The sequence below is a fragment of the Sorex araneus genome, chromosome 6 (genome assembly GCF_027595985.1).
Source record: "Sorex araneus isolate mSorAra2 chromosome 6, mSorAra2.pri, whole genome shotgun sequence".
NCBI classification, from domain to species: Eukaryota; Metazoa; Chordata; class Mammalia; order Eulipotyphla; family Soricidae; genus Sorex; species Sorex araneus.
In genome coordinates, this window is record NC_073307.1 from 55,903,519 (window position 1) to 55,921,977 (window position 18,459).

Here is an 18,459-nt window from a genome sequence, read left to right on the forward strand (position 1 = left end):
ATTCCTACTTAGTGTCTGCCAGTGGCTTCCTGAGTTCTCCAGGCTGAGAGAGGGGCCCACAGCACAGGGAAAGGAATCACACTTTCCTTGGGACATCTGTTCTTACCCTATTTGACTAATCCTGTTCCATAGTGCAGCCCCTGCAGCCCCAACTGATGCATCCTCTGGCTCTCTCCATTCCACCCCCAGAGACTGTGAGCCTTATCCATCTGTGGAAGCTCTTCCATGAAGTGAGTTCCATATGTAGCTGGCCTTGCCTGGGTCAATGTTGAGAAACCCAGGCATCACTTCTAAAGGAGCTATGCTGATTTTATTTAATCATTAGATAATTCTAAGGTGCCACACTGAGGCCCAATTGATGAGGTTGATGCAAAATTTAAAAGAACACAAGAAGTGAACGTGTTTGTCTGACATTTGGAATTGATCTTCTGTCAGTCCATCCCATTGGAAAAGCCAAGGGAAGTCCATGCTGCCAGACATGTTCAGGGTTTCTGCCTCTTGAGTGAGCTTGGTCTTATGGAAAGACACATACGTGGTCATTTCTGACCACTTTGGCTCCTTATTATGTCTTGCAGTGTGAAGGTCTATGTGGGCTTTACCTTGACTTCCTGCTTCTATGCTCTCCTCACCTGTACAGACTCCAAAGGTGACTGACTTTGTAGCTAGCCAAGACATGAGGTCATTCCCATGTGTCCCACATGGGTAGAGCTTTGATTATCTTAGGGTGCATGATTCTGATCACACTGGAACAACCTGTTTTGTAAGCAAATCGGGGCAGTCTCTATCATTCATGTCATTCCCAGTTGTACTGTCCATGTATGGTAGGACAAGAATGTATCAAGTTGTGCTCTTAATGGTAAAGGTCCCTTGCACTTATCCTGTTTTTGGTCAAGGCCCATAGTATCCTCCTTAGTGTCTTTCCACAAGCTGAGGGAGTGCTCTAGGTGGAGGCACAGTGATGGACATGAGAAAGGGCCACACAATATTTCCAGTGACAAGTGTCCTCATCCTGTCTGCCTAGGCACTAACTACCTGCAGTGGCCCCCTGGGACCCCAACAGATGCCTCTTCCTGTCATCCACTGCCCTCGCATGAAATCCAGCCCTTCTCCACTCTACCTGCTTAGGCTCTAGAGCTGCATCCTTCTCCGGTAAGCTCTTTCATGCTGTGTGTTCCATGTGCAGCTGTCCTTGCATGGGTCAATGATGAGAAACCCAGGCATTGCTTCTGAAGGAGCTATGCTGATCATAAAGGGTTAGCTCAAGGGTGTCACACTGAGGCCCAATCTGAAAAGGACAATGGCAAACAACACCATTTTGCTTTGTTTCTTGGGGTGCACGTGTCTGGTTTAAACAGAATATGGGGAACTGATCTTCTGTCAGTTCAACCCTTCTATAAGCCTTTCAGAGCACCTCCATTCTGCCAGATATGTGCAGGGTGTCTGCCCTGGAGCAAACTATCCTTACAGGAGAAGACCCATGCTTGGTGTTCTGACCACTTGGGGTTATTTTTTGTGTCTTGCAGTTCAAGGTCTACACTGGTTTTGTTCCTGCATTCCTGGTGTCAGGTGAGTTGCTTGTGCCCTCCTAATTTGCATAGAGCCTAGAGATATCTGGCCATGAGACAGCCAAGACGTGAGGTTTGCTCATGTCTCCCACATTTGCAGGGCCTTGATTATATGTGGGTGTATGATTCTGTTCCAGAGGAAGCTATTGCTCTGTGGTGTGTCATTTGGTTCTCTAAGGAGGCCTGGATCCTTCAATCCTGTACTACGTCTCAATGCATGGGCTCACTCCTGTCAGGTAGACCAGGGGACGATTGTGCAGTTGAACAATGTTCTGGTGATTCAGCTTTCTGCAGCCTGTGTTATCTCTCACATGCAGTGAGGGAGGTGGACAGAGATTTATTTCCATAAAACTTTCCAGGAAATGAATATCACAAGACATGTTGAATAGTTTGCTTATTCTTTAGTCACCAAAGGAGACTGTTGGAATTGGGCAATCTCACTCTTTCCCACATAAGAGCTGTGTAACCATGGTCCAAATTCAAGCTCATATGATTCTTCTTGGTCCCCATGCACAGCTACCTTGGCTGTTGTGTCATCACTGCATAACTAGGTTTCTGGACAAATGTCCTGTTCTGTTATCCCCAGATGTAACTTGGCCTTGCTATGGAGTCTGATACTATCTATGGTATCAGTGTTGGTGGTGTTAGTGAAGTCCATGATGTCAATTCAGTCTTTGGCTGGATCAGTCTACAGTGGTCCCCTACTTAAGCAGATTTTCCAATGGACACCAAGATCACCTACATATTAAAAGAACTGGTTAACACTGGATGGATGCTCAGTGTCCCTGCGTACTTATCTGAGTGATGAGTGGAGAGCATGCGGGAAAGGCCTGAATAATTCCTGGAAATAAGTATTTTGGGTATTCTCAGTTTTTGAATATTTGAGTATTCTCAGTTCCCTGACTACTCCCCAGGTCATGGAGGGAGAGCTGTGTTGCCTGTCTCAACACAGCTTGATTCTGGCTCTCTCTGCAGCCTGAAGTTGCTCCTGCCAGGACACTGGGGATTCCATTGCTCAGTGAACATGATGATATCAATAGTCATCTACTTGCTTGCTAAGTCCATAACTGTCAATGACAGGGTCACCAAGCATAATGTGCCCAACTGGGTAAGCCAATGACATGCTATGCTGTATTTTCAATGGGTGCAGTTTTCCTTTTAGTGAGCTGCTGCTTTGGGTGGAGGCATTGTGACCCCTCTATAGAGTCTCATGCTGGCTGACTCAGTGTGCCAGAAAGAATGGTGGAGGCCTGGGGAAGAGACACACTATTTCCTTGGAACATCTGTCCTTACCCTCTACCTACATACTGTCCAGTGGAGACCTTCTACCACCCTAAAAGTTGCATCCAGAAGCGCCCCCACCTGAAGAGATGCATCCTCTGGCATTGGCATAACAGGCTCTCTACAGTCCATATCTGTATGCTTCAAGCCTTATCTATCTCCGGTAAACTCTTCCAAACAGTGAGTTCCATATGCAGTTCACCTTGCATGGGTCAATGATGAGAAACCATGCATTGCTTCTGAAGGAGCTATGCTGTTCTTATAGGTTAACTCAAGGGTGTCACATTGATGCCCAATTCAGCGAGGATGATGGGAATCAAATGCCACAATTACTGAATGTGTTTGGTTGGACCCAGTATGTGGGGGATTCACCTTCTGTCAATCCATCCATTTGGCAAGGCTTTTAAGGCATGTTCTTGCTGCCAGACATGCTCAGTGTTTCTACCTTGTGACCGAGCCTGGACTTACTGCAAAACCCCCATGCCCGGCCACTTCTGACCACTTTGGTTTCTTTTAGTGTCTTGCAATGCGAAGACCTATGCTGGGTTTGACCTGATCATGGTCTCAGGTGAACCTCTGGGACCAGACACAGACCCCAGAGATGACTGGCCCTGGAGCCAGTCAAGATGTGAGGCCATTTCAATGTCTTCCACATTGGCATGAGCTTTGATTATCTTTGGGTACATGATTCTGGTCACACCAGAGGATCTTGCTTCGTGCCCAGGTTGGGCATCTCTGTCCAACATGCCTGAATTCATCAGTCCATCCATCACATATCCTTGTTTTGTTGTGTGCGCATGGTATCTGTCCTTTGTTGAACACAGTGCTCAAATGATTTGGCTCCTTGCAATGGGTATCCTGTCCTGCATGGAGTGAGAGAAGTGGACAGATCTGTGTTTCCGAGGACCTGCTCAATGATGCAGTTGCATGGGGCCTATTATAGATCACTGAGCTTTGTCTAATCACCACACAAGCCTGTTAGAATTGGGCACACCCGCAGTTTCCATAGAGATTCTTTGATCTCTGACTCCTAATACAAACCTGTATGACATACCTTGGTGCTACTCCTTTGCTGCTCTGAGCTGCTTGTGTCCACACTGCATTCTGACCAGATGCTCTCTGGGTCTCTCCACTCACACGGAACCTGTCTTACCGTGCAGTCCCCAGAATTGTTTTGGTATCACAGTTGTTCTGAGTGATGTGTATAGAGTAGTGTAGTAAAAGCCCAAGTAGATGCCTGGAAAATGAATGTTTTGTGTAGGAGCTCCTGGTTCTGCACAAGGATATGGTTGGAGAGCTCCCTTGCCTCATCCCATGGTTCTCTTAGCTCAGGTCACCATCTGTGATTGTTTCTGCCAGTACACTCCTTTTGTCTGGGTCCATTATGATATAACCTGTTTCAGATATGCTACGTTTATGACTTCCATGACAGAGTAATCATGCAGTGTGCCCTCCTGGGATGTCTATACTAGGTGGGTGGAGGATGTGCCATTTTGTGCTCTTGATTATGCAGGATTCCCTTGCACTGATGCCCGCTTTGCGTGGAAGCATGTGTTATCCCTCCTTGTGCCTCCCCACTGGCTGAGGGAGTGCTCCAGGAAGGTTGGGTCATGGGGAAGGGCCACGTAATATTTCTAGTGACATGTGTTTTCATTTTTTCTGCCTAGGCACTCTGCCTGCTGTGGCCCCCGGCCCCCCAACAAATGTGCATCCTCCACTCATTGCATCTGGCCATGTTAGCCAGCACCTTTCCAATACAATCCATCTACTTAACCTCCAGTCTGCATCCTTCTCTGGTAAGCTCTTCCATGCAGTGTGTTTCATATGCAGCTGTCCTTGCATGGGTCAATGATGAGAAACCCAGGCATTGCTTCTGAAGGAGCTATGCTGATCATAAAGGGTTAGCTCAAGGGTGTCACACTGAGGCCCAATCTGGCAAGGACATTGGCAAACAAAAACCACAATGGGTGCATCTGTCTTGTTTACACAGAATGTGGGTAGATTGATCTTCTGTAATTCCATCCCTTCTGCAAAACTTTCAAAGCACCTCCATGGAGGTTTCTGCCCCTAAGCAAACTGGACTTACAGGAGAAGACTCATGCTTGGCCTCTCTGACTATTTGGGTTCTTTGTGAAGGTCTTTGCCTGCTTTGCTCTTGTGTTCCTGGTCTCCGGTGAGTCCTGAGGCTCTTTTTTACATGCACAGCTCCCTGGGATGACTAACCTGGGATCTGGCGAGATGTGAGGCCGTCCAGGGTCTCACACTTTTTCACTAAATTGTAAGCTTCTTTTGGTTCTCCAACAGGTAACATCCTCTTATTATAATGGTGGGCTTCCTCATCAAATTATTTCTTTCTGGATACTTCAGCATCATACACATAGGACTTAGAAGAGTGATTATATTCATTAGAAAATACTTAACATTTGGTTGAGTTCAACAATGTTCAAATCTAATCAGTCTATCTATAGGATCAGTGTGTACTTCGATATCCCTGAGGAAACAGCATACTAAAGTTTGTTGATGACCCTACTTAATGACTAATCACTTAATGGAAGCTGTTAAATTTTAACACATCTCACTCTTCAAATTCATACGCTATGTCTTAGTCCTTTCTGTGCTGTTTCTCATTACCTTTCCTGATCTGATCAATTGGGCGCTTGTACTTGTCACTGTTTTTCATCTCCATGTTGACATCAATCCCTGAAAAGTTTATTAAACATTTTCAGTGCTGGGAGGGAAATTAAACGACAGTGTTATTTAGCTGCTGTAAGCAGAAAAATATTTCCTATTTTATCTTTACATTTTCCCTATTTTATATTTACGATATTATCTCCTAGTCTTTTCTCTAAGTCCTCACTCACTTTGGCCGTGTGTGTGTGTTCGAGTCACTATGCTCTTTATTACAGAAATGTGTTTTCTGGTGAATGTGTCTCATGGGTCTTTATATGTTCCTGGTTGGTGTGCTCTCTTGCATTATCTATAGATCATTGTCCCAGAAGAAATGAAGACTGAAGGATTCCATTTGTTAAGCTACATTTTGGTATTGATATGCTAATTTTATAATTATATACTCATAACTTATTATGGCATAGAAATAATGAATGTTGGTCTAGTTTTGGTTGTGTTTGGTTTAAGATTTTCGATGTTGTATTATCTACAGGAGGATACATCTGCATGATAACAAGCTTATTTTTATTGAAATGCATTTTTATCTTTCATTAGTATTTTTGAGTGAATGTATTTCTATGTCAATAATCCTTTGATAGAAGGAATTTCATGTCAGAGATACCTTGATACTGTCATGCATAGTATTATACTTTCATAATTGTCCTCATCATCTCTACCTAGATTATATCCACTCATGTAGTCCATTATTTTGTCCACCCTGATGCATACATACTCTGACATCCTAAGTATAGCACCTCTTATCAGAAGAATCTCCAGTTCACCATTAGTTTGTTCAAACTGATGTATACATACTCTGGCATTCTAAATATGGCATCTTTTATCAGGAGAATCTCTAGTTCACTATTAGTTTCTCCAACCTGATGCATTTATCCTAAGTATTGCACCTCTTATCAGGAGAATCTCCAGCTCACCTTGTTGTGCTCATACGCAGAAACCATCTGTGGTAAGTTGTTATGTGCAGTGTGTTATTTTATTTTGTTTTTGACAGGTCAATGATATGAATTCTAATTCATCATAAGGGAGATGTGGTGAAGGGATAGATGTCAAGGGTGCTACCAATGTCCAGATCACTGCAGGGCAGGAGGAAATATGCAATGACAGGTATTTTTATACAGAGCAAGAGGAAGTCATTTATTTCCTGTTAGTTCATTGCTTGAGAGAGTCTAGATGGGGGCATTTTTGGGGGGAGGTTTTTGTTGTGATTTGTTTTGTTTTTTGCTTTTTGTGATGCTCAGGGGTTCCTCCTGGCTCTGCACTCAAGAATTATTTAATGCAGTACACAGGGGACCATTTGGGATGCCAGGTTGGGCAACCGCCTACCTACTGATGATTATCTTATCAATGGTTCCGTGATGCTAAACATCCAGATATTTATGTCAATTTATAGGTCTCTATCTAATTAAAGAACATAATTGGTCAATTTTTTAGTATTTGTTTTGATTTTTAGTACTTGCATTGAAGAAGTGGGGGCAGAAAGATGTTCTATGTTTCAACAGGTAATCATCTAAGTGAGTTTAAGTCAGGTAACACATGTACTGTTCACTGAGACAGCTACTTTAAGAGGAAGTCAAGCCAAGCTTTACAGAGATAACCAAGATAGATAATAGATTCTCTCTATATATTCCAGAATCTTGGTTCTCCATTTATTGTGTTTAAAAGATCATTGTGTTCCTCAAGCACAGTATTATCAATGGGTCTGTGTTTATGTCCCTCTATCATAACCTAATTGTAGCTCATGCAAATTGACACATATTGCCTTAAATCCGTTAATTACAGGCTCTTTATCATTTATATGTTCTTTAATTTTTATTAAATCACTGTGAGATACACAGTTACAAAGTTGTTCATGATTGGATTTCAGTCATACAATGTTTCAAAACCTATCCCTTCACCAGTGTACATTTTCTGTCACTAATATACCCAGTTTTCTTTTTGCACCCCAAGCCTGCCTCTATGGAACATACTTTTCCTCCTCTCTCTCTTTCCTTCTCTTTCTCTCTCCCTCTCTCCCTCCTTTTTCCCCTTTTAGGCACTATGGTCTTCTTGTGACTGAATTAAGACACGTGGACAAATTTACACAATAACGAGCTCATCATTTTAAGTGGAGTACTTTTTAAAGACTTTCTTAGTACTTTGTTATTTACCATGTAAATTCCCCATTGATGGAAAGATTTGAATGGTAGAAGCACCATGGCAGGATCATGATCTAGTTGTTTGAAAGGTCTATTCATTATTTCTACCTAGAACAGCACTCAATCCTTTCACACCTGCAGGCCTGCACCTGTTCTGCCTTCTGGTCCATGTACAGGCAGCTGTAATTAAGATGGTAGACCAGTGGTTTTCAACTTTTTTTATACTAGCCAACCAGCACCAAGTCCATGAACCTAGAAATTCAGCACCTGACGAGCCCCATTGGCCTGCCCAGACTGAAGCACACACTTGCTTCCTATTTTCCAATATTCTTTTATTGAAAGAATCTCTAATATTCTCTGTTCTGTTCATCTGCAGAAAACATTAAAATAGTTTAGATGCATGTGTGTCTCATATGCAGCTAGTCCTTGATGGGTTCATGTTTCCATATACATTGTAGTGGTACTTGTTTTATTTTTGCCATTACATCTAAATGTGTTTAGATTCTATATTAACATATAGTAGGGCATATAACGTTTTAATGTTGTTTCCCCTTTAAAATGTAAAGCAAGTAAGTCTTGGCAAGAGAGATAAAGCAGGTAAGGTGCTTGCTTGCACATGGTCCCCTCAGACTCTCAGGAGTGATCCTTGAGCACAGAGCCAGGAAGAAACACTGAGCACAGCTGGATGTGTCCCTCCTAAAAATAAAGCAAGTGATTCTCAAGTTTATTTGGGAAGATCTTATCAATCTCCTTCCCCCCCTTTTATGATTTTTATGAATCCAGGTGGGGTTTTGTTATGTTTTATTAGAAGACTATTTAGTGTTTCTCACAGAGCTAGTTTAGAAGCAATGGGTGCATTTAGCTGTTTTTGTTTATCTGAAAACTTTATCACTCACATGTGAGTGATAACCTTGAAAGACAATTATTGGCTAAGGGTCTTTGTCAACAAGATTTTGGATAATCACATCCATTCCCTTCTGGTCTGTAGAGGTATTGGCAAAATTGGCTCTGCATATTAAGTAAATTTCTTTACATATAGGTAAAGTATTTTATTCAGTTTTGAGTGTGAATGCTGCCATGGAGATTGCTGGATGGGCTCATCTCATATGACATCTTCACAAATGATTGTTTTGAATCTTTGCCTTTCCACAGCTTGCTTTACTAGTAATGACTGGGGGATGACCTCATTTTACTAGGGATTACACACAGGGGAGATAAACTGCATCAGGTTCAATATTCAGTCTTGGTGGCTCTAGGACTTAGGGCTCCATTTATGGTCTTTTGTTTCTTTTCTAGCACCTACCAAGGGTGGAGTTCTAGGCCAGACCTAATTTCTGCTTCTCCTCATTTTAGGATGGACATTCTCACGTGAAGGAATTAGTTACTTCTTTCTGAAATCCATTGAGAGAATTTTTCCATATAGGACTGTATGGTGATGAGTCTGTGGGTGGAGAAGAAAACACAGAATCTCTCCAGACCCCACCTTTAACTCTCAACATGTCCTTGTTTACATGCATGCATTCTGTTACTGATCTTACAATGTATTTTTTATATTTATATCATTAGCAAATTATGCAAAGTTATTTTAATACTATTATCTCCTAACTTTTCGTTTTTAACTAAAGTCAATGTAATTTTACATCAGCATCCCAGTTTTTGATTATTCTTAATTTGAATATGCCTGTGGTTTTTATATTTTAATAGGTTGGCCTATTACTGTTTGGGGGCCACACCTGGCAGTGCTCAGGGGATCATATGAGGTGCCAGGAATAGAATGCACTGTACTGTCTCTCCAGCCCCAATGATCTCTTCAGCTTTTGTTGGTCTAAGAAGTCTCTATATTGCTTTCATTAGTGAACACATTTTGCAGGCAAAAAATACCTTATTTGGCATTTTTTTAACATTGGAATATAACATTCTACTCTTAATAGGACTTCTGCTGAGAAATCTGCTAATCACCTATTGGAGTTTTCTTTAAAGAATCTTTTTCTCTTGCTCCTGTCACAATTCTCCTTTTAACCCTGACAGCTACAGAAAATGGGTATCTGAGTCATAGGGGTGGTTCAGGTCTACAGTCAAAGCTGACCAATGAACCAGCTCTGAGGCCCATCACAGTGAGGTGGGCAGGGTAAGCAAGTATGACACCAGAACCACATAATAATGTGCTTCTACAATCGAGACCAAGGCTGATGGTTGTATTACCAGAAATCCCTGAACATCCCCAGTGATCAGGATGAATCCTGGCCTATAGAGCAGGATTCCAGTTGCAAAGCACTGGAGCCAAGTCCTAATGCTGCTTCCACATCTTCAGTCAGATTTAAAGTTGGCAGGCTGTGTCACAAAGAAGGCAGTTCTTCCTGGTTTTCTCGGGAGTGGAATTGGTGACAAGACTGCAGGGAAACAGGGGGAGTCACTGAATGGACAAGACTAATTTGCAGTGAGTCAACATTGGAATAGGTAGGCTCTCTTAAGGCAGCTTTCCTTACGCTGAGATTGTGGTGGGTTGCACAAATAAGAGGGTTTCCTACCTACCTAAATCCCAAAGCATCCACAAAGGCACTTTTGACCAGAGGCACTTTTAAATCATTGTCTGAGGGAACATGAGATAAGTACCTGATGTTCTGTCATTTTGCTCCTTTCAATTTACTTTTGATTAAATATATTGTGGGTTTGATTTATGATATTCTTACCTGGTTCATTTTTATAATTTTTTTCAGATGAAATAGATCTAGTAACATGTTCTTGCCATAATTTCTAAGCATTCTCTAGATCTTTTTAATTTTTTTCAATTCCTTCCAAACTTGGATCATCTGTCAGGTTTAAGTATTATGGGATAACTTTCTTGCCTCATATTGTATCGTTCTTATTTGCTCTGCACTTTATTTTTTAATTTTTTTAAATTCTGTTGAATCACCGTGAGATAGTTACAAGCTTTCATGTTTGGGTTACAATCACACAATAATCAAATACCCATTCCTCCATCAGTGCACATTCCCCATCATCAATATCCCCAGTATACCTCCCCACTTTTCCCACCCTCCCCCTGCCTCCATAGCAGACAATATCCCCCATACTCTCTACTTTGGGGCATTATGGCTTGCAACACAGACACTGAGAGGTCATCATGTTTGGTCCATTACCTACTTTCGGCACACATCTCCCATCCCGACTGATTCCTTCAGCCATCATTTTCTTAGTGATCGCTTCTCTATTCCATCTGCCTTCTCCCCTCCAGTCATGAAGCAGTGGGGCAATCCTCCTGGCCCTTGTATCTATCTACTGTCCTTGGATGTCAGCCTCATGTGATGTTATTCTATACTCCACAGATGAGTGGTCCTTCTATGTCTGTCCCTCTCTGACTCATTTCACTTAGCATGATACTCTCCATGTCTATCCATTTATAAGCAAATTTCATGACTTGATCTCTCCTAACAGCTACATAGTATTCCATTGTGTAGATGTACCAAAGTTTCTTTAACCAGTCATCTGTTCTAGGGCACTTGGGTTGTTTCTATATTTGGGCTATTATGAACAGTGCTGCAATGCATATATAGGTATAGATGTCATTTCTACTGTGCTTTTTTACATTCTTGGGATATATTCCCAGAACTGGTATTGCGGGGTCATATGAAAGCTCAATTTCTAGTTTTTGAAGGACTGTCCATGTTGTTTTCCAGAAAGGCTGAACCAGTCAGCATTTCCACCAACAGTGAAAGAGTGTCCCTTCTTCCCCACATCCACGCTAGCACTGGTTGCTATTGTTCTTTTGAATATGTGCCAGTCTGTATAGTGTGAGATGATATCTCATTGTTGTTTTGATTTGCATCTCCCTGATGACTAGCAATGTGGAGCATTTTTTCATGTGCCTTTTGGCCATTTGTATCTCTTTTTTGAGGAAACTTCTGTTCATTTCTTCTCCCATTTTTTGATGTGGTTGGAGGTTTTTTCTTGTACAATTATACTAGTGTCTTGTATATCCTGGATATTAATCCCTTATCAGATGGGTATTGGGTAAATATTCTTTCCCATCCTGTGGGCTCTTTCTCTGTTTTGGTCACTGTTTCTTTTGAAGTGCAGAAGCTTCTTAGTTTGATGTAGTTCCATTTGTTTATGTTGGTTTCCATTCAAATGGTCAGTGCCGTTTCATCCATAAAGATGCTTTCAGCTTCAATGTCATGGAGAGTTCTGCCTACATTTTTCTCTGTGTACCTTCATGTCTGATATTGAGGTCTTTAATCCACTTTGATCTGACTTTTGTGCCTGGCATTAGACAGAGGTCAGAGTTCATTTTTTTGCAGATAGCTATCCAGTTTTCCCAGCACCACTTGTTGAAGAGACTTTCCTTGTTCCACTTCACATTTCTTGCTCCTTTGTCAAAGATTAAGGGGCCATATATTTGGGGGTCTGTGACAGGATATTCAACTCTGTTCCATTGGTCTACAGGTCTGTTTCTAGCCCACTACCATGCTGTTTTAATTACTACTGCTTTGTAGTAGAGTTTGAAGTTGGGGAAGGTGATGCCACCCATCTCTTTCCCAAGGATTGCTTTAGTTATTTGTGGGGGTTTATTGTTCCATATGAATTTCAGGAGTGTTTTGTCTATTTCTTTGAAAAATGTCATGGGTATCCTGATAGGGGCCACATTAAATCTGTATAGTGCTTTGGGAAGTATTGCCACTTTGATCATATTAATTCTTCCTATACATGGGCAGGGGATGTGTCTCCATTTCCTAGTGTCCTCTTTTATTTCTTGAAGTAGTGTTTTGTAATTTTCCTTGTATAGGTTCTCCGCCTCTTTGGTTAAGCTGACTCCAAGAAATCATGTGATTTTCTGAGGTACAATTGTGAACGGGATTTTTTTTAATGTCTCTTTCTTCTCTTTCATTATTTGTATATAAGAAAGCCATGGATTGTGTAGCCTGCCACTTTACTATATCGACCTATTGTTTCTAGGAGCTTTTCTTTAGTCTTTAGGGTTTCCTAAGTATAGTATCATATTGTCTGCAAATAGTGATAGCTTGATTTCTTCCTTTCCTATCTGTATGCCCTGATATCTTTTTCTTGTCTAACTGCTATGACCAGGACTTCCAGGACTATATTGAATAGGAGTGGCAAAAGCGGGCAACCTTGTCTTGTGCACAATTTCAGAGGAAAGGCTTTAGTTTTTCCCCATTGAGAATGATACTTGCCATGGGCTTGAGGTAGATGGCTTTGACTATATTGAGGAAAGTTCCTTCGATGCCCATTTTGCTGAGAGTTTTCATCATAAACGGGTGCTGGATCTTGTCAAATGCTTTCTCTGCATCTATTGATATGATCATATGGTTTTTATTATTTCTTTTATTGATATGATGAATTATGTTGATTGATTTGCGAATGTTAAACCATCCTTGCATCCCTGGGATATATCCTACTTGGTCATGGTGTATGATCTTTTTGATGAGTTTTGGACTCTATTTGCTAATATTTTGTTGAGGATCTCTGTGTCTGTGTTCATTAGGGATATCAGTCTGTAATTCTCTTTCTTTGTGGTATCTCTGTCTGATTTTGGTATCAGGGTGATATTTGCTTCATAGAAACTGTTTAGAAGTTTTTTTGATACTTCAATTTCCTGGAAAAGCTTAAAGAGGATTGGGAGTAAGTCCTCTTTAAAGATTTGGAAGAATTCACTAGTGAGTCCATCTGGGCCAGGACTTTTGTGCTTGGTGAGACTTTTTATTACCATTTCAATTTCCTTGATGGTGATAGGTCTGCTCAGGTATTCCAGGTCTTCTTGGTTAAGTCTTGGGAGGCTATAGGAATCTAGGAATTTATCCATTTCCTTGAGGTTTTCATGTTTTGTGGCATAAAGATTTTCAAAGTAATCTCTGAGGATCCAAACGAAAATGAGAACACGAGTTACCAAAACTTATGGGACACAGAAAAAGCTGTGTTAAGAGGAAAGTTTATAGCTCTTCAAGCATTCCTCAAGAAGGAGGAGTGAGCCCACATAAGTAACCTAACCTCACAGCTTAAGAACTTGGAGAATTACCAACAAAAGAAGCCCAATCTGAACAGGAGGAAGGAAATAAGAAAACTCAGAGCAGAAATTAACGAGATGGAAACCCAAAAAAACAATCCGAAAGATCAGTGAAACCAAGAGCTGGTTGTTTGAGAAAATAAACAAGATTGATAAATCTCTATCGAGACTCACCAAAAAAGGAGAGAGAAAACCCTAACAAACCGAATCAGAAATGAAAAGGGGGACATTACAACAGAAACTATAGAAATTCAACGATCCTCAGAGATTGCTCTGCACTTTTGTTTTCAGACAATATCTGAAAGAATTATTCAAAGGAGGAATTAATCAATCTTCACTCTATGTTAAGTTTAACTGGAACTAAAAAGTATCTTTTTTATTGCAATTTCTACCCTTACTAGTAAATCTATTTTATTCTTGTGTATACTATTTAGATAATAAATATTTTCTTTGCTAATCAGTAGCTTGAGAGATTTTGATCTAAAATTTGACCACTAGTGTGTTTTGGGTTCTAGTATGACTATAATTATCAATAACTCATTGCTTTTATTTATGTAGTATTTCATATTTTAAATGTTAACCCAATATACTTATTATGCTTTTTTTTATATAATTTATTTATTTTTAATTAGAGAATCACCGTGAGGGTACAGTTACAGATTTATACACTTTTGTGCTTATACTTCCCTCATACAAAGTTCGGGAACCCATCCCTTCACCAGTGCTCATTCTCCACCACCCGTAAACCCGGCGTCCCTCCCACCCTCCCCACTCCCATCTCCGCCCCACCCCACCCTGCCACTGTGGCAGGGCATTCCCTTCTGTTCTCTCTCTCTAATTAGCTGCTGTGGTTTGCAATAAAGGTGTTGAGTGGCCGCTGTGCTCAGTCTCTAGCCCTCATTCAGCCCGCAACTCCCTTCCCCCACATGGCCTTCAACTACAATGTAGTTGGTGATCGCTTCTCTGAGTTGCCCTTTCCTCGGAACGTGAGGCCAGCCGCGAAGCCATGGGGTCAACCTCCTGGTACTTATTTCTACGGTTCTTGGGTATTAGTCTCCCACTCTGATATTCTATATACCATAGATGAGTGCAGTCTTTCTATGTCTGTCTCTCTCTTCTCGGGTTTTTTCCAGATTCTGGCTATTGTAAACAGTTCTGCGATGAACATACATGTGCAGATGTTGTTTCGATTGTACTTTTTTGATTCTCTGGGATATATTCCCAGCAGTGGTATTGCTGGGTCAAATGGGAGCTCAACCTCTAGTTTTCTGAGAATCGTCCATACTGTTTTCCAAAAGGGCTGAACTAGCCGGCATTCCCACCAGCAGTGTAGAAGGGTCCCTTTCTCCCCACATCCTCTCCAACAGCGGTTGCTTTTGTTCTTTTGGATGTGTGCCAGTCTCTGTGGTGTGAGGTGGTATCTCATGGTTGTTTTGATCTGCATTTCTCTGATGATTAGTGATGCAGAGCACTTTTTCATGTGCCTTTTGGCCATTTGTATCTCTTCCTTGGTAAAGTTTCTGTTCATTTCTTCGCCCTATTGTTTTGATGGGGTTGGATGTTTTCTTCTTGTAGAGTTCAACCAGTGCTTTATATACCATTGATATCAACCCCTTATCTGATGGGTATTGTGTAAATATCCTTTCCCATTCTGTGGATAGTCTTTGGATTCTGGTCACTGTCTCTCTTGCGGTGCAGAAGCTTTTTAGTTTAATGTAGTCCCATTTGTTTATCTCTGTTTTTACTAGATTGCTTAGTTCCGTGTCACCTTTGAAGATACCTTTATCTTCAATATCGTGGAGGGTTTCGCCGACCTTGTCTTCAATGTACCTTATGGTTTGTGGTCTAATGTTGAGGTCTTTAATCCATTTTGATCTGACTTTTGTGCATGGTGTCAGGTCAAGGTCTAAACCCATTTTTTTGCATGTGGTTGTCCAGTTGTGCCAGCACCATTTGTTAAAGAGGCTTTCCTTGCTCCACTTCACATCTCTTGCTCCCTTATCAAAGATTAGATGAGGTCATTTTCTGTTTATCAAGGGATATGTACAACAGGAAGAAATCACACTCTTAAACGTATATGCTCCTAACGAACGACCGGCTAAATATTTAAAACAACTCCTAACAGACTTCAAAGAGGACATCACTAACAGCACAATTGTAGTCGGAGACTTCAATACGGCCTTATCGCCTCTAGATAGATCCACAAGAACAAAACTCAACAAGGAAACACTGACTCTGAAAGAAGAAATAGAAGAGAGAGGCCTAATAGACCTATACAGGGCCTTACACCCCAAAAAGAAAGAATACACATTCTTTTCCAGTGCACACGGAACATTTTCTAAAATAGACCATGTACTGGGCCCCAGAACATACCTCAATAGAATCGGAAAAATAGAAATTGTATCAACCATTTTTTCAGACCACGATGCGCTGAAGATAGAAGCTAACCACTCACAAACACGGAAAATCAAATCAAACACCTGGAAACTAAACAATTCAATGTTGGCCAATGAGTGGGTCAGGAAGGAAATCAAGGAAGAAATCAAAAGATACTTAGAAACTAACGAGAATGAAGACACGAGCTACCAAAACCTATGGGACGCAGCTAAAGCCGTGTTAAGGGGAAAATTTATAGCTCTCCAAGCATTCCTCAGGAAGGAAGAAAGGACCCACATAGATAGCTTATTATGCTTTTTAAAAATTATTTCTTGTAACATATGGTTGTCTTGTAAATAATGCATTGATAAAAATCAAAGTTGAGAAATCAGCTAAATCAAGAAAATGACAAAAATCACTCTTTTAAAGGAGATTTTTGTATAGCTTCTAAAAAGTAATGTATGTTTTACAATAGTAATTAAGAGTGGATGCATTAAAAATCTAGGTGTTCCCTGGTACCCCATATGGTCCCTGAGCCCACCAGAAGTGATCCCTGAACACCGCTGGATGTCACCCAAAACCAAAAAAAGGTGTTGGGGACTATTTTGCATGTTGAAAAAGGCAAGAATTAATGAACTAAAATTTGTTTCTATGTATTATTCTTCTACGAAATTGTTATTTGTCACTTAAAATGAAGAATGGTATATATTAAATTATGGCTTCAGTATAACATATATAGCTTCTAGCTTAGGACTGTAGTCCAATTATGTTACTGTATTGCACAAGATAGATCATTACATATTTTGTCTTTTAAGTGACTGACTTAGGGTCATATCACTTAAAAGATCTAATCACATATTTTTTTGATTTTTATTAAAAAATAATCTAATCACTCAGTTTTTGGTTTATAGCTTATTAAACAACTCTATCATTGAAACTATTCACCATCAATATTATTTTATGTAAAACATGAGAAAGATTCTGGGAAAATCAGATTTCCCAGAATCTTTCCCATTAGTCATATACTAAATAAAATGTTTACTGTTGTTTTATAATGCAGTAAACTTACCCAAATCAAAATCAAATCAAATGTCTGTAAGCTGAGTGTGAGTGATAAATTGTTCATGATGTTAGTGTGGTATAAGCTGTATGTACTGGTTGATAGTGCAGACTGGAAGGAGGAGAAGCTGTGATCTAATTGAGTGACTTCCTCATAAGATGATTACTCTCACAAAACCAGTTAAACTGATGGTCCCCTCCTCTATCTTTAGTACAAGGAATACAATTTAGGATTTTCCATTCAAGAGACAACTGCTATACCACTTATTTGCATGGGATTTTGGCTATTTGCAAAATAAATAATTCAGGAAGGAAGCAAGTAAGTCAATGAAATTACAGCAGTGGAAGTGGAAAAAACAACTGTGATTTGTTACAAGAGCTAGAAGAGCAGGGAGGTCTCAGGGATTCGTGAAAATAGAACCAGTGTTATGCTATATGCTTAATACATTATCTGACCTATTTTCTTTTGATGTTTTCCCACAGGTCAAAATCTGAAACAAGTTAATTTTCCTTCAAATGAACTAGTTGCTCTTAGGGAAGAAAGGTAAGCAGCTAACTTTGTGCTTCTGAAATTCTTGTGTTTCATAAACTGTAAATGATGTCAGAATGTCAGTCTGTAAATTATTCTCTCAGAGACCCAATGAATAATAGTTTTACATTTTTCTTCTCTGAGTATCCCTACATGTTTCAAAGAATCCTCATTATTCTTTCTTCCCTCCTTCTAGTCTGTGTTCCAAGTAAACTAATATTAGGGGAGAATCCTTGCCATATTTATTTTTACCATTTTGCATTAGTTAAAAATAAAACCCTAGAAAAATCCAAGTATGTTATGTGCGTTTTTAAAATCTATCTGGAGATTTCAGAACAATTACGCTGCTACTTGTATTTTCTTTTTTTTTTTTTTTTAGAGTCACATCTTGCAGTGTTCAAGGCTTATCCTGGCTCTGCATTCAGAGATCATTCCTGGTAGTGCTTAGGAGACCTGATGGGGTGCTAGGGATTGAACCTGGTTGGCCAGGTGCAAGGCAAATATTACACCCTCTGTACTCTTGCTCCATCTCAATCTAGTTTTATTTTTGATGTTTTTACTATATTATTTTTCTTACCTCATATATTTTAAATTTTAGGTGACTATCATTTCCCCAGTAAATTTTATATAATTTTACTAGACTAATTTAAGGCCATGGTTTTATTAGTCACTATATCATCATGATGATGATATCTAAGATCCATTAGTCATATACTAAATAAAATGTTTACTGTTGTTTTATAATGCAGTAAACTTACCCAGAATAAGCCTGGCCATGAACATGCTTATTTTTTGGAAGGGTGCTTGTCT

The 18,459-nt window shown here is 40.2% G+C and overlaps 1 long non-coding RNA gene across 1 annotated transcript in view; it reads left to right on the forward strand.

The window, feature by feature from the left end:
* LOC129405538 (uncharacterized) overlaps positions 1 to 4,644 on the forward strand; it is a 79,173-nt gene extending 74,529 nt beyond the window's left edge. The window contains exons 42-44 of the long non-coding RNA XR_008630632.1: positions 1,022 to 1,149; positions 1,524 to 1,566; positions 4,514 to 4,644. This is a non-coding gene — a long non-coding RNA (uncharacterized LOC129405538). The remainder of the gene's footprint in view (positions 1 to 1,021; positions 1,150 to 1,523; positions 1,567 to 4,513) is intronic.
* The last annotated feature ends 13,815 nt before the right edge of the window (positions 4,645 to 18,459 follow it).